We start from the raw sequence: 17,066 nt of genomic DNA on the forward strand, positions 1-17,066 counted from the left end.
ACACTGGGGACCAGTATAGGACCTGTACACTGGGGTGGTGACACTAGTATGGGACACCAGTGTACACCAGGGTGGTGACACCAGTATGGGACAGGGGGTGACACCTGTACACCAGGGTGGTGACACAGGGTGGTACCTGTACACCAGGGTGGACACCAGTATGGGTACACGCAGGGGGTGGTGACACCAGTATAGGACCTGTACACCAGGGTGGTGACACCAGTATAGGACCTGTACACCAGGGTGGTGACACTATTATGGGACCTGTACACACCGGGGTGGTGACACCAGTATAGGACCTGTACACTGGGGTGGTGACACCAGTATGGGACCACCTGTGGGGGTGACACCAGTATAGGACCTGTACACCAGGGTGGTGACACCAGTATAGGACCTGTACACCAGGGTGGTGACACCAGTATAGGACCTGTACACTGGGGTGCTGACACCAGTATAGGACCTGTACACCAGGGTAGTGACACTATTATAGGGCCTGTACACCAGGGTGGTGACACCAGTATAGGACTTGTACACAATGTACACATTGGGAGCTGTCAGTCTGGCTGTTTCCAAGGTAGAAGAACCTGATGGTTGTTCTGACAGAATCATTTACATCATCATCAATACCATTACTAGCACATATGTCAGGAAGGTGTTGCTGAAATATAAAACGTCCGTGAAAAATACCAACCAGCCTTGACTGTCTCCAGAAACAAATTCTGTTTGGTGTGAAAAAGAAAAATAGTTGTGAAAATTATACGAAAGGATCACAGAAACCCAGTGACAACACCAGGTGTTAAAGCAATGATTCAATTCAACTAGAATGACCGAGTCAGTGGAAACAATATAACTCATGAAAGATTGAGCAGCTTCATCACAATTAGCTCATCTAGACAAGCTGGTTCTGAGGAGGTGTGATGTACTCTTGGTATCTTGCACACATATTTGCTGAAAAGTCAGAAAAGATCTAATGCTGGGAGAGTTTTCTGATATATTTATCCCATCACTCTCAGAAGCAAAGCAGCTCACACGTCCTGCTATGGATTTCTTGCCCACGTCACTTTTACCACCTACATGATCCCACCAGTTATCACTGAATATTTAGATGTACCACGAGTTGCAAACCAGCTGTGAGATGGAGTGAACATTGTTTGACATCGTCAGATTCCAGGTTGATCAGAGTAGTCTAGTAAATCTGCACCATGCGACTTAAACCAGACTGGACTTTAAAACATGACCCATAAATCTGTGTTTTAGAGTGTTACCATCAGAACACATATTCCTGACATTATTTATGGTACTTCTTACCCAAAACCACCAAAAATATTTTCCTGATTTAGAAATATGACAAACAATTGTCAGGCTTGATTTTATGTTAATCTCCAAAAACAAACCAGCTTGAAATATATTTTATATGTAGTGCAAATGAAATTATTTTATGAAAAAAACAACAACAACATACTTCCATTTAATTCTGTTTAATGTTGGTTGTAGCATTATGCGTAGGTTTCTCCATTAAACAAAACTCACTCACTCATACACCTTAATGCCTACATTAGTGTGAAGTGAAATGGTGAGTGAGTGAGTTTAGTTTTATGCTGCACTCAGCAGTATTCCAGCTATATGGCGGCAGTCTGTAAACCAGACAATCCAGTAATCAACAGCATGAGCATCAATTGGGATACGATCACACGTGTCAACAAAGTCAGCGAGACTGTCCCAACTCTCACCTCTTACGACAAGCATAGGTTACTGAAGATCAATTCTAACCCTGATCTTCACGGGTTGAAGGGAAATGGGGTTGAAAAGCAATTAAAAATGTTAGCACTTACACAGCGAAATGCATACACATTGGCTGCTAATCTAGAATGATGCCAATTTAATGATGCTAAACCACTGAAATTCCATACCAGTTCAACACTGACACCCCACTCAGACACAATATATGGAGTCCGTGCCGACCACTACTTGTTTATAGGACAGACGTGTGAAAAAATTCATCTGCATCAACAGCACCATCAGACAGATACTTGGTAATCACCTTGCCTGCTTGAAAGAGTGAGTGAGTGAGTTTAGTTTTACGCAGCTTTTAGCAATATTCCAGCAATATCACGGCGGGGGACACCAGAGATGGGCTTCACACACTGTAACCATGTGGGGAATCGAACCCGGGTCTTCGGCGTGACAAGCCAACGCTTTAACCACGAGGCTACCCCACCGCCACCATGCTTGAAAGAACAACTCGACTAAAGTGTTAAGACACTGATCCAATTCCTTGACAACTGTTGCCGAAGCTAGGGTGAAACATCAAATGTACCATATTTTCAGCTTATGTACAGCGTGCACTTCTGAAAGAAGATACAGCTGGGCAGAGGAGGGTGTGAATAATTGCAAATCAATATGTCTAGTGACGCTTTATCAGAAAATTCACAATTTCATTGACCAAATTTGCTGTCTCTAGTTCATTCACCAGAAGCAAAATGGTGTAGTTTTCCACTGCACAGAAATAAGAAACCATATCTTTTGCTTAAGCTTGCTCTGAGAGTGCGTATGGTTTTACATTGCTTTTACCAGTATTCCAGCAATATCACAGGAGGTGACACCAGATATGGCCTTCATACTGTACCCATGTGGAGAATCGAACCTGGGTCTTCTAAAAATGAGCGAACACTTTAACCACTTGGCTAACCACGTTTTATGCCAATTGTAGCAATATTCCAGCAATATCACGGCGGGGGACACCAGAAATGGGCTTCACACACTGTACACATGTGAGGAATCGAACCCAGGCTTTGGTGTGACGAGCGACCGCTTTAACCAATACGATACCCCGCCGCCCCCTCCCCCTTGTTTCTAAGAATGAGTGAGTGAGTTGAGTTTTACGCCGCACTCAGCAATATTCCAGCCATATGGCAATGGTCTGTAAATAATCGAGTCTAGACCAGACAATCCAGTGATCAACATCATGAGCATCGATCTGCGCAATTGGGAACCGATGACATGTGTCAACCAAACCAGTGAGCCTGACCACCCGATCCCGTTAGTCGCCTCTTACGACAAGCATGGGTTACTGAAGGTTCATTCTAACTTGGACCTTCACGGGTCTCTAAGAATGATGTGTGTGCATTATACAACACAGCACACTACACAAAAGAAAATATAGTTAATGTAGACATATGTTATGCTGAAAAACATCAGCACTAGTGCATCCTGAAGGAGGTGCCTGGGGTGTACATCACATTTTCTGAAGACAACTAACATGCTTTTACTCATGTGCTTTTGTTCATTGCATGATCCAGTGATGATTATGATGATTATGATGATGATGATTATTTGAAGCCATCGTTTACCTATAGAAGTAGGTAGGTGACACAAAATTTCACTCGAAGAAAGAATGTGTAACCTCTGCGACATGGGTGATGATGGAGATGAATTTCATTACATTTTTGTCTGCCCTTTCTTCAAACATCATCGGAAAACTTATATCCCAAACCATTCTGTTAAAAAACACAATGTTTTAAAATTTAACGAATTGTTTAACTGTAAACGAATTAGTGTTTTAAAAACTGTGTATATTTTGTAGTATTATCATGAAAACTGTACAATCTTCCTTGTAAACCACACTGCAATCCCATGTATTCTCAACTGTATATTTGTCCCTCTTATGCCAAGTATCCTTGCCTGAGGGTAATAAAAGTTCTGTTCTGTTCTGGAGATGTGTTTTCCGACATGATGTATGTTTCATACACTGGTCAAGTGTGATCCCTTTTATATAATCCTGGAACTGACTCTCAATATGTGATCACTAACCATTTACCAACAGTAACCAAACAGCTTGTTTGGTTATTTTAATTGGTCAGCAAACAGTTTGTTCAGCTAATATTAGTAACCAATCAGCTTGTTCAATTATTTTAATTAATAAACAATCAGCTATTTCAGCTATTATAATTAGTAACCTAAAAGTCTAAATACTTGAGCTCGTGCAACTTTTAACCCTTACTGTATATCTGGTTTCATTACCTGTGTGCCATTTGTTGCTCAACATCTGGCATCTTCCAAATGTCTGTGTACGACTTGTTATCACTACCATTTGTTCATGTTCAATCGCCAGCTTAACACAACTTATCATGAACACCAACCTGTTACTACTCAGTTGCAGTCACTCCAGCTTAAAAATGGCTTCAGAATCTACATGGAACAGTCACTAATGTAACAAACCACAAGTTGACAACCATTACATTCTTGCCTTTAAACCAAGAAGTTGTTAACCATAAAGTGAGTGAGTGAATGAGTGAGTTTAGTTTTTCGCCGCTTTTAGCAATATTCCAGCAATATAATGGCGGGGGACACCAGAGATGGGCTTCACACATTGTACCCATGTGGGAATCGAACCCGAGTCCTCAACGTGACGAGCGAACGCTTTAACCACTAGGCTACCCCACCGCCCCTTAACCATAAAGTAGTATGTTTTCTTCTGCCTCTGGGGGCGGTGGGGTAGCCTAGTGGTTAAAGCGTTGGCTCGTCACGCCGAAGACCCGGGTTTGAATCCCCACATGGGTACAATTTGTGAAGCCCATTTCTGGTGTCCCCCGCCGTGATGTTGCTGGAATATTGCTAAAAGCGGCGTAAAACCAAATTCAGTCAGTCAGTCAGTCTTCTGCCTCTGTATGTATATAAACTGCATTACCCGTTTGGTTTTAAATCAAATTTAGAGCTATGATAATTTCATAATATACCTCTGATTTTCCAACACAGTATGTTTATCTCCTAATTATCTATCAAATGTCATCCTAACATACATTTTGATATAATGCAGTGCCTAAGAGTGCCAGAAGGCTTAGCCAGTTAAAACAAACCATTACTTTATAGCAATATGAGTCTTAGACAAAGAACTGAAAAGGTAATAAACCACAAGAATTTAAATCAGTCAGCAGCTCTGAACATCTTCCATGAGGCAAAAGCCATAATGTAAATGACACCGATGCTGTTACAGTCTCCTTGATTTGTGTGGTAAATAAAGGATCTGAAAACTGTGTAATAACAGTAAAACAGCTTACATTACAGAGGTGCTTGATCCAGGACAACTTCACAGCCTACATTACAGAGGTGCTTGATCCAGGACAACTTCACAGCCTACATTACAGAGGTGCTTGATCCAGGACGACTTCACAGCCTACATTACAGAGGTGCTTGATCCAGGACAACTTCACAGCCTACATTACAGAGGTGCTTGATCCAGGACTACTTCACAGCCTACATTACAGAGGTGCTTGGTCCAGGACAACTTCACAGCCTACATTACAGAGGTGCTTTGTCACAGGACAACTTCACAGCCTACATTACAGAGGTGCTTGATCCAGGACAACTTCACAGCCTACATTACAGAGGTGCTTGATCCAGGACAACTTCACAGCCTACATTAAAGAGGTGCTTGGTCACAGGACAACTTCACAGCTTACATTACAGAGGTGCTTGATAGAGGACAACTTCACAGCCTACATTACAGAGGTGCTTGATCCAGGACAACTTCACAGCCTACATTACAGAGGTGCTTGATCCAGGACAACTTCACAGCCTACATTACAGAAGTGATTGGTCACAAGATAACTCCACAGCCTACATTATAGAGGTCCTTGATCGAGGACAACTTCACAGCCTACATTACAGAGGTGCTTGATCCAGGACAATTTCACAGCCTACTTTACAGAGGTGCTTGATCCAGGACAACTTCACAGCCTACATTATAGAGGTGCTTGACCCAGGACAACTTCACAGCCTACATTATAGAGGTGCTTGATAGAGGACAACTTCACAGCCTACATTATAGAGGTGCTTGATAGAGGACAACTTCACAGCCTACATTATAGAGGTGCATAGTTAAGGACAACTTCACAGAAGGGTGAAGAGAAGATTGGTTCAGGAAAACTTCAAATGCTATAAAGAGCTGAACAAGCAAGAAGAAGTGCTTGGATTAGCAGTCTGAACCAGATGGATACATAGGGTTCCAAGTTTGTCTGTTGTAAATACTTCGCAAGTGTGCACACACACAGATTACAATTTGCAAACACACTTGGAAAAAAGTCTCTTAAACATTTAATGCCATTCTTAAAATATGTATGTTTATGATGTAATTTTCACTCCGTGAAGAAGTTTCATAAACTCTGTATGAATAAAATACTTGGGTTACACGCACAATACATTATATAGTGTCAAATGACATGCAGCTAATTAAGTCCACAGAATCATGGCGATACATTGATAAACTGACGTCTAAGGATAATGGGAAACTTAGTCAATAGTTTCTTGAGGAAAAGGGCATTGCATCCATGTATGGAGCATAAAAGTAGCTCCTGCTGGGCAGCCTAATTTGCATATGTATCTGATTAAGACACCAAGCTTATTAGATTGGTTTTATTGCATCAATAACACAAGCCATTATTTGATGAACTAGGTGTTTTTTTGTACACCTCTGAATACATACAGCGGATTTGTTCTGTAAAAGTGATCAAAGTGACACATCCATTTCAGTCACATTATGAAATGAGGCTGTCTCTGACAAGCTTAAAAACTGGAACCAGGCCAATAATGTTCACAAAATCGTAAAGCGTGCACAAGTTCAGTAGATTTTACCAACATTTGCACAGAATAACATGATAAACTGAACCACATATATTCTGGACAATCCTCGCTGAACACATTCTGACAATTAATCGTGCATCACATGCATTTCTGCATCTTTATCCCGCCCAAAATTGAGTGTGAGTTAATTTAGTTTTACGCTGCACCCATTGCAGTGGTCTGTAAATAACAGAGTCTGGACCAGACAATCCAGTGATCAACAGCATGAGCACTGATGTACGCAAATTCGGATACGATGACATGTGACAACCAAGTCAACAATCCTGATTACCAGACCCCATTAGTCGCCTCTTACAACAAGCAGGGGTTACTGAAGACCAAATCTAACCCGAATCTTCACAGGTTCCCACCACAAAGACATCGGCAAAAGGAGTATGTGCTGTCACTGTGGACGCCTGTCATGCTCGCTTCAAGTAAAGTCAGTTTGACTGACTAGTGAGTGGCGAAAACTATGAATTTCAGATGTATTACGTTTCTTACTATTTTTATCAAGTTTACGATTATTAAGCGCTGATATTAACACAGTCTACTACATAAAAGGAACAATAACACAGATTAATTAAACATTTTGGAATGAAATATGTGGATTATTGGGGTTTCTCTTTTACCATAAAGACTTGTCAGAATTAAAGCGAGTTGCTATAATTAAAAATGGTTCATATTGAATTAGCAACAAAAATTCTAATCTGGTAGAAATTATCTAAGCAGCATCAAACCATCATGACATCTGTGAAGGAACCTACAGGTGTTACTTGTATACACAGTCATTTTTATAACATAGAAGGCATAGGTGTTAAGAGTTAAGTCCCTTAGGCATGCCAGAATCTGCTGATGCTAGTTCAAATGTCATTTTAGAAGTACAGTGATCAGTAGATCTTTCTAGAAGTCTGTCTCTAAACAAATGTATGCAGTGTTTGCCCTTGGCATAAATATTTAGGAGTCATCATGACACCCTGATGTCATGAGAGGAAGTCATGGACATGTTACATGTGGTGGCGTGTGGTCCTGTGCTCAAAGCTCAGGTCACAAATCGGTGAAGTTAAGCAACGTCGAGCTCGGAGAGTCCTTGGATGGGTGACCGTGTTTGGCAGCTTGACTCCTGAGAGTTTCTAGGACGTCAGTCCTGCCCCACAACGAAGCACATGTGATACATATGGTCCCACCTTAGGCAAGTAAGTTGGTCAAAATTGCTTCTGTTCACCCAGCAGGAAATGGGTACCCAGTGGAAAAAGTCATCTGACTTTAACCTTCAAGCATCTAAGAGGCAGCTTGGGTTATCCAGGGTAATCATGTGCTGTGATATTGATTGTTAGCGGTATGAGCTTACCTTGTGTGTTAAACAACAGCAAACTAAGGGTCCAGTAGCTTTGCCTCAACAATGATGCAAGCTTCTTAATTCACTGCGTATTTGAGATAATTTGTGCGTCACATACGCAGGTTTTCTGCGTCATGGCAAACACTATGTATGAGACCGAGACTGAGATTATTCATTAAAGTCCAAATCATTGAGGACGAAATTGGATGGTTCATTAAAACTTATTCCTTGTAACAAAAGGAAAGAAGACACATTCATCATAGTAGCATGGGGTAAACATCATGATATCAATGTCCTGCAGATTGATGATCAGTGATCTTAATACGATCGGGAATGTTCACATTTATGTCAACGCTAATTCAGAAAACTCTTTCTTTTCGCTTTGGAAGCTACTTCTGCGATGAGCATGTGGATAAACATGAAAACCAAATCCTGTGACCGAAACGGTTGACGCCATTCTACTGCCATGACCACAAAAGAGTTTGCAAATCACAGACCGAACTGCACGCATAAGTAACAGAAAACATCCAGTCAACCAGTGTAATGAGCAGAGCATACAGATAGGCCGGTAAATAACCCACTAACACTGTGACAAATATGTCAATGGAATCATAAAAGACATGCCTTCGGATTCTGACAATTTTTTACTGTGCTGTGCAAATGACATTATTTGATGGCATGTTGCACCCATGTCTATTGAAATGGGACCATTTGCTCTTAATGATGTCTGCTATTGATCGTCACGTGTTGTCATGAGCCAATTCATGTTCGAAATTTAAAGGAAGGGGTGATAAAAAAACACTGACTCAGGGACCATTCATAAAAGTCTCTGAGATTACTATTTTATAACGTACCCATTCACTGCATGGAATGAATTACGGAGTGCCGTTCTTCTGGAGCATGTGCATTACATACCATATCGCCTTCAACCATTATATATAACACAGTTAATTAATATAAAATGTGAATGATTCATTGAATGTCTTTTCTTGTTTTTTCTCAATGAATGATATTTAAAGCTGCAGTTGGCAATATTCCAGCTGTTTGATATATTTGTTGTTCAATGCTCCAATCAGCATTAATGCATCTAAATATCTTCAAAAGCGAGTGAGTAGTGAGTGAGTATGAGTGAGTGAGTGAGTGAGTGAGTGAGTGAGTGAGTGAGTGAGTGAGTTTTGTACCACACTCGGCAATATTCCAGACATATGGCAGTCTGTAAATTATCGAGTCTGGACCAGACGATCCAGTGATCAACATCAGGACCATCGATCTATGCAATTGGGATGCAATGACATGTATCAACCAAGTCAGCGAGCCGGACCACCCAATCCCGTTAGTCGCCTCTTACGACAAGCATTGAAGATCAATTCTAAGTGAGTGAGTGAGTGAATTGGGATTTACCCCACTTTCAGCAATAGTCCAGCAGGTAAAGTCTTTATGAAGGAAGACCAAATCTGAACCAGACAATTCACTGATTTAAATATTAACAAACCACTGTCACACAGCTGGAATATTGCTGAGTGGCATAAACAAGAAAGAAACAAAACTTTCAAACCAGACACTCACATATGATATTACTGAGTGAGTGAGTGAGTTAAGTTTTACGCCGCACTCAGCAATATTTCAGCTATATGGTGGCGGTCTGTAAATAATCGAGTCTGGACCAGACAATCCAGTGATCAGTAGCATGAGCATCAATCTACACAATCGGGAACCGATTACATGTGTGAACCAAGTCAGCGAGCCTGATCACCCGATCCCGTTAGTCACCTCTTACGACAATCATTGGTTACTGAAGATCAATATTCTAACCCGGATCTTCACGAGTATATGATATTACTGAAGTATTGCTGTTGTTTTACCAAACACAACCTGTGAAGATCCGGCTTAGAATTGGTCTTCCGTATCCCATGCTTGTCGTAAGAGGCAACTAATGGGATTGGGTTGCTGACTTGGTTGACACATGTCATCGTATCCAACCTGCATAGATCGATGCTCATGATGCTGATCACTGGATTGTCCAGGCTCGAATATTTACACATCGCCGCCATATAGCTATGATATTGCTGAGTGCAGCATTAAACAACCAACAAACCAACCAAACATAAACAACCTTTTATTGATCACTCACTCACTCTGAAATCAGACCACCATAGCCAGAAATTCTTGAAAAGACACGAAACTGTCACATTGTGTTCCACCTTATCGCATTTCTCAAAAAGAATCTCACACATCTCACTTTAAATCAATAAAACGTTTTGCCCTGAAAGGATATTTCGGTAAATCCTATTCCATTTGTCAGGAATAGCCTGTTCCAGACCTGTAGCTTTAAATAACTGCAGCTTTAAATAACAAAAAGGCCTACCACTCCTGAAGTATAATGTCAAATTAAGTTGGCACTATGGGAGGTCAACCTGAACAGTCAACAGAATTGAAGAAGAACATAAACAATATAAAGGACCAGTAATCAAGGACTTTAGAGGAAACAAGAAGACTAGGAAGCAAAAAAACCTGCTGAAAAACAGAAAACTTCAGACTAATAAAATTAAATGTAGAGAGAAGCCATAGTTTTTGGTAATACCTCTCACAATCTCTTAACGCCAAAACAAGCAACAGTAGACCTGTGGAATTTGGGACTGGTTCAAATGAACTCAAACCCTTTAGCCATAAAGACAGGATCGGCAATGGATTTCAACTTCCTCCATTACTTCAGAATACTATATTACTACAGAAGTTGCTTCCTTTTCCAAACAGGTATCACCATATTCTATAACACTGCATGTTTATTGTTCGTTGTACAACATTGTATTATAACTAGTCTGGAACCACAGGGTTTAAAAAGATACTCTAAATAATTATCCTACATTCATATTCACCTTGTGCACTCTTGCTGTAAAATAACATCAACCATATATTTATAACTACTCCATCGAAAACATCCAATCTCAACCATGAACCATTCATCTGTGCTCCCTGGTAGCATTGGATTGTGTTTCCCATTCCGTCCCTTAACCAACCATAACATTTCCATGCCCATGCATGTGGCATTCCATCCCAGGCCAATCACATCCTTAACCATACATCTTGTCCACACTCCATCCCAGGCCAACCACATCCTTAACCATCCATCTGGTCCACTCTCCATCGCAGGCCAATCACATCCTTAACCATACATCTTGTCCACACTCCATCCCAGGCCAACCACATCCTTAACCATCCATCTGGTCCACTCTCCATCCCAGGCCAATCACATCCTTAACCATACATCTTGTCCACACTCCATCCCAGGCCAACCACATCCTTAACCATCCATCTGGTCCACTCTCCATCCCAGGCCAATCACATCCTTAACCATCCATCTGGTCCACTCTCCATCCCAGGCCAATCACATCCTTAACCATCCATCTTGTCCACTCTCCATCCCAGGCCAAGCACATCCTTAACCATCCATCTGGTCCACTCTCCATCGCAGGCCAACCACATCCTTAACCTTCCATCTTGTTCACACTCCATCCCAGGCCAATCACATCCTTAACCATCCATTTTGTACACACAGCATCCTTAACCATCCATCTTGTTCACACTTCATCCTAGGCCAATCACATCCTTAACCTTCCATCTTGTCCACTCTCCATCCTAGGCCAATCACATCCTTAACCATCCATCTTGTGCACTCTCCATCCCAGGCCAAGCACATCCTTAACCATCCATCATGTCCACACACCATTCCAAACCATCCACATCCTTAACCATCCATCTTGTTCACACTCCATCCTAGGACAATCACATCCTTAACCATACATTTTGTCCACACACCATCCCTTACCAACCAGATCCTTAACCATACATCTTGTCCACACTCCATCCCAGGCCAACCACATCCTTAACCATCCATCTTGTTCACACTCCATCCCAGGCCCATCACATCCTTAACCATCCATTTCGTCCACACACCATCCTTAACCAACCACATCCTTAACCATCCATCTTGTTCACACTCCATCCCAGGCCCATCACATCCTTAACCAACCAGATCCTTAACCATCCATCTTGTCCACTCTCCATCCCAGGCCAATCACATCCTTAACCATCCATCTTGTTCACACTCCGTCCCAGGCCCATCACATCCTTAACCATACATTTTGTCCACACACCATCCCTAACCAACCAGATCCTTAACCATCCATCTTGTCCACACTCCATCCCAGGCCAACCACATCCTTAACCATCCATCTTGTTCACACTCCATCCCAGGCCCATCACATCCTTAACCATCCATTTCGTCCACACACCATCCTTAACCAACCACATCCTTAACCATCCATCTTGTTCACACTCCATCCCAGGCCCATCACATCCTAACCAACCAGATCCTTAACCATCCATCTTGTCCACTCTCCATCCCAGGCCAATCACATCCTTAACCATCCATCTTGTCCACGCTCCATCGCCAACCAACAATCACTATCTACCCCATCCCTTTCCCCAACTTACTCTATCGCTACCCAATCCTTCCTTTCCCATCACCTCCTCTAACCAACCCTATTCTAACCACACTCCTTCTCTAACCATTCCATTAATCCTCTTCCTCAACCAAATCAAACATTACCCTTCAACTTTCCCTCAGTTTCCCAAAACCAATCCTATTAGTTCCACCCTCATGCCATCCCGACTCCAGTCCTAACCAAGCCAACAATGTATGTCTACAAGAGCATGGTATACTGATGTATATAGTGTAAGATCCAGATGCAGAAGAGAGTATATGAGAACACCACCCATGCCATGCTCCCCTTCCATTTTGCAAGATTACACATACAACTGGGAAATATCTTGGTTTCCAAACTAACAGCCCTTGCTTGAGAAAAAGCATAACTTTGTTCACATCTGGACTTTCTCAAAAGCCATTTTGCTAAATTCAATTTCATTTTGATATTTTATTCCATGCAAAGATGTAAAACTGAATATTTAAGCCTCTTCTTACATCTTGCCCTGTTGTCAATTAACTGCAAGTCAATTCGACAAATTCCTAAAAATAATATTTTGACATGGCAATATTTTATACAAAATCTGGATTTTTTTCGTACATTTGTGTCAGACCTGGGTCCAAATATCACACTCTAAGCAAGTCTAAATAATTCTGTTAACAATCACCAATCTGTCAAATGACGTACACAGCTCTTTCCATCTCCGCATCCCCCAGAAATGACGAATGACAGCTAAAACAGTCCAACACCTGCATCAAACACCCAATCCACCAGCAAAACCGTTTTATCTGGAATGGTCTATTTACATTGAGAATCAGTCGTGATACAGACGTCATGCTGATCATGTAGGTGTACTTCAAAGCCTGACAAGTTCTCATCTCCAGGATGAAAATAGATGGCTGCAGATGAGGCTGGTATCTTAGAGTAACATTAATTAATATATAGCACCAAGGGGAAAGGATTAAATAGCATAATTCTTATTAAATGTATATAATGAATAATACATCATGAAATATATCTAGTAATTATCATAGAAATTCAAAATAATGTTTGAGATTGTGGAAGATAGAGTGAAATAAAATATTTCCCATGATTCTAATGATTCTGAATGACAGGAGACTGGTGGGTTTGAGCAAGTGAGTGAGTGAGTGAAAGTAGAGCAGTGAGGTTGAGTGAGTAAGTGACATTGGAGGGGTGGGAGTGAGTGAGTAACAGCAGAGTGGTGGGGTTGAGTGAATGAGTGAGTGAGTGACAGTAGAGCGGTGGGTTTGAGCAAGTGAGTGAGTGAGTGACAGTAGAGTGGTGAGGTTGAGTGAGTGAGGGACTGACTGACAGTAGAGTGGTGGGGTTAAGTGAGTGAGAGAGTGAGTAAGTGAGTGAGTGACAGTAGAGTGGTAGAGTTTAGTGAGTGAGTGTGAGTGAGTGGCAGTGGAGCGGTGGGGTTGAGTGAGTGACAGTGGAGCGGTGGGGTTGAGTGAGTTACGGTAGAGTGGTGGGGTTGAGTGAGTGACAGTGGAGCAGTGGGGTTGAGTGAGTGACTGGAGTGGTGGGGTTGAGTGAGTGAGTTAGTGACTGGAGTGGTGGGGTTGAGTGAGTGACAGTGGAGCAGTGGGGTTGAGTGAGTGACAGTGGAGTGGTGGGGTGGGGTTGAGTGAGTGAGTGACAGTGGAGTGGTGGGGTTGAGTGAGTGACAGTGGTGTGGTGGGGTTGAGTGAGTGACAGTGGAGCGGTGGGGTTGAGTGACAGTAGAGTAGTGGGGTTGAGTGAGTGAGTGAGTGACAATGGAGCGGTGGGGTTGAGTGAGCGACAGTAGAGTGGTGGGGTTGAGTGAGTGAGCGAGTGAGTGACAGTGGAGCATTGGGGTTGAGTGACAGTGGAGTGGTGGGGTTGAGTGAGTGACAGTGGAGTGGTGAGGTTGAGTGAGTGAGTGACAGTAGAGCAGCGGGGTTGAGATATGAAAGAAGAACACGTGGCGCCAAGAGTTATGGTAAGTTTTCCCTCGCATTTTCATTAATTTGCAAGTATATCAGGTTTTGCCATTTGGCATAAGGATCTAGAAAGTTACAGATCTGTCTGTAATAGCTTGACGGAGGTATGTATCGATGCATCGATCTACGCAACTGGGATACGATGACATGCGTCAAAAAAGTCAGTGAGTCTGACCACCCGATCCTCTGCCTCTTGCCTCTGACGACAAGCATGGGTTACTGAAGACCAATTCTAACCTGGATCTTCACGGGTCGGGTTCAGCATTGCCTGCAAAAACTGTAATCTGATGAGAGGTAAGTGGACTGGCACATCTAAAGCTAATTTTCGAAAAAAAACCACCCCAAAACATTCCGTGTGATTATGTTTATAATGTGGAATTATTTAGTAATGTACTTTTAATCATAAGTACCACATGGCCTGCACAAAAAAATAATTCAGTGGCTTTGATCTGTTTACCTAATGTTCACCACTGTTTAGCTTTTTACACCCACCGGTGTCTGGGCAGATAACCAACACCGATTGTTCTCTGTACGAGGGTTTAAAAGAGATTTAAATTTAAGTTTGACACATGAAGAATTCAAATCTTTTAATCTTGTGCAAGTGATTTCACTTAACCATGAGCTAGAAAACATAAAGTTATAATTGTGGACCTATCCTTTCATAATCTGGAGAGGTGGTAAGCCTAATAGAAGCATTCATTCATTATTCCATAGGCACTGGGTTGGATTCTCCACATGGGTACAATTTGTGAAGCTCATTTCTGGTGTAGTTGTTGTGATATTGCTGGAATATTGCTAAAAGTGTCATAAAACCTTTCTCACTCACTCACTCACTCACAAAACCTTTCTCACTCACTCACTCAGTGCTTTCATTATGAATGGACCCATGAAGAAGCGGGCTAGAATTGATCTTCAGTAACCCATGCTTGTCTTAAGAGGCGACTAACGGGATCGGGTGGTCAGTCTCACTGACTTGGTTGACACATGTCATTGTATCTGAATTGTGTAGATCGATGCTCATGGTGTTGATCACTGGAATATCTGGTTCAGACTCCATTATTTACAGACTGCCAACATATAGCTGGAATACTGCTGAGTGTGGCATGAAACTAAACTCACTCACTCATAATGAATGATAAAATGTTTCAATTTATGAATCCCAAGTGCCCCCAAACGTTCAATTCCTGTATCCTCCCCTGAAACCCTTTCCATGAACGACCCGTGAAGATCCGGGGTAGAATAGGTCATCAGCAACCCATTCTTGTCATAAAAGGCGACTATGCTTGTCGTAAAAGGCGACTAACGGGATCGGGTGGTCAGGCTCACTGACTTGGTTGACACATGTCATCGGTTCCCAATTGCACAGATCGATGCTCATGCTGTCGATCACTGGATTGTCTGGTCCAGACTCGATTATTTACAGACCGCCGTCATATAGCTGGAATATTGCAGAGTGCGGCGTAAAACTAAACTCACTCACTCACTCACTCAATTCCCATGTGTTTGCCCAGTTCGCAAGACTATACTACTCACTATGTAGTCCTCGCAATCTCAATTTGATTGGCTACTCGACTTTATCCAACATACCAATCAATTACCAGTCAGCCTCAATGTTGGGTTGGCAATTGATTATGAATGGTTTGCAAGAAATTCAGTGTTGAAAAAACTGACTGACATGCTAAAGAAGCCCTCACAAAGGTTTTTGAAAGGAAAGGATGTTTTCATGACAACTGTTGTGGCTTGAGGGCAGTATGAGTTACTGCCATTACCGTTCCCTCATACCAATGTTTATGGACTGTTTGCAGTGAAAACGTACCGATGAATTTCACTTTAAACAAGAAAGTAAATCGAATAAAGTGAAATTAAGATTGCAAATCCTCATAATTTAACCTTGCCAACTGAACATTTAAATATCAGAATTTTATTAAACTTAGGATAAAAGTTGTTTAGCAAACGATCATAGTTTCAATTCGTTATTATTGGTTTGTATTACAAGGGTGTATGCACTTTAAATGAAACACCGAGAACAAGTAGGGTTGGTCTAAGTTAACGCACATCATTTACCGCACGTGCATTTGTTTCAGTGTTCCAACTACTGCGCTTACCCCCTTGTAATACAAACCAATAATAGCGATTTGAATCTATGATCGTTTGTTAAACAACTTTTATCCTAAGATGAATAAAATTCTGAGATTCAAATGTTCAATTGGCAAGGTAAAATTATGAGGATTTGCAATCTTAATTTCACTTTATTTGATTTACTTTTTGTTTAAAGTGAAATTCATCGGTACGTTTTCACTGCAAACAGACTATACCTGGTGTGTAAAATGCTAATATTGGGTGGGTAATTTGCAATGGCAAGAACCACGGGAATAGAACCTGAATTCTCAGAGTAGTTTACATAAATATCCCTAACTTCTCATGGTGATTCTGGAGCAGAAGTTTTCAAGAACAGTAATTGACAAAATCATGATTTCCATGTTCACCTACCACCCATGGCCTGTAATTAAACCTATATGGTTTAGTTGTACAATCTTTGTGCAGATAATCAATAGTTTGACAGGTGCCAGATCTCCACGAATAGAACAAACTTCAGGCACATCTGGGATTTATATAGAACGGCGCCATATTCCAAAAAGC

At 41.7% G+C, this 17,066-nt stretch overlaps 1 protein-coding gene and 1 long non-coding RNA gene across 2 annotated transcripts in view; one reads left to right on the forward strand and one right to left on the reverse strand.

Annotated features, from left to right (window-relative positions):
• LOC124257754 overlaps positions 1 to 15,859 on the forward strand; it is an 18,621-nt gene extending 2,762 nt beyond the window's left edge. Inside the window, exons 2-3 of the long non-coding RNA XR_006893358.1 lie at positions 3,360 to 3,362; positions 15,793 to 15,859. This is a non-coding gene — a long non-coding RNA (uncharacterized LOC124257754). The remainder of the gene's footprint in view (positions 1 to 3,359; positions 3,363 to 15,792) is intronic.
• The window catches only part of LOC124257762 (leucine-rich repeat and coiled-coil domain-containing protein 1-like), a 358,457-nt gene that overhangs the window by 320,429 nt on the left and 20,962 nt on the right, over positions 1 to 17,066 (reverse strand). The gene's annotated exons all lie outside the window — the stretch shown is intronic.

This window comes from Haliotis rubra, unplaced genomic scaffold (genome assembly GCF_003918875.1).
Source record: "Haliotis rubra isolate DU_JTF1 unplaced genomic scaffold, ASM391887v1 Scf671, whole genome shotgun sequence".
NCBI lineage: Eukaryota > Metazoa > Mollusca > Gastropoda > Lepetellida > Haliotidae > Haliotis > Haliotis rubra.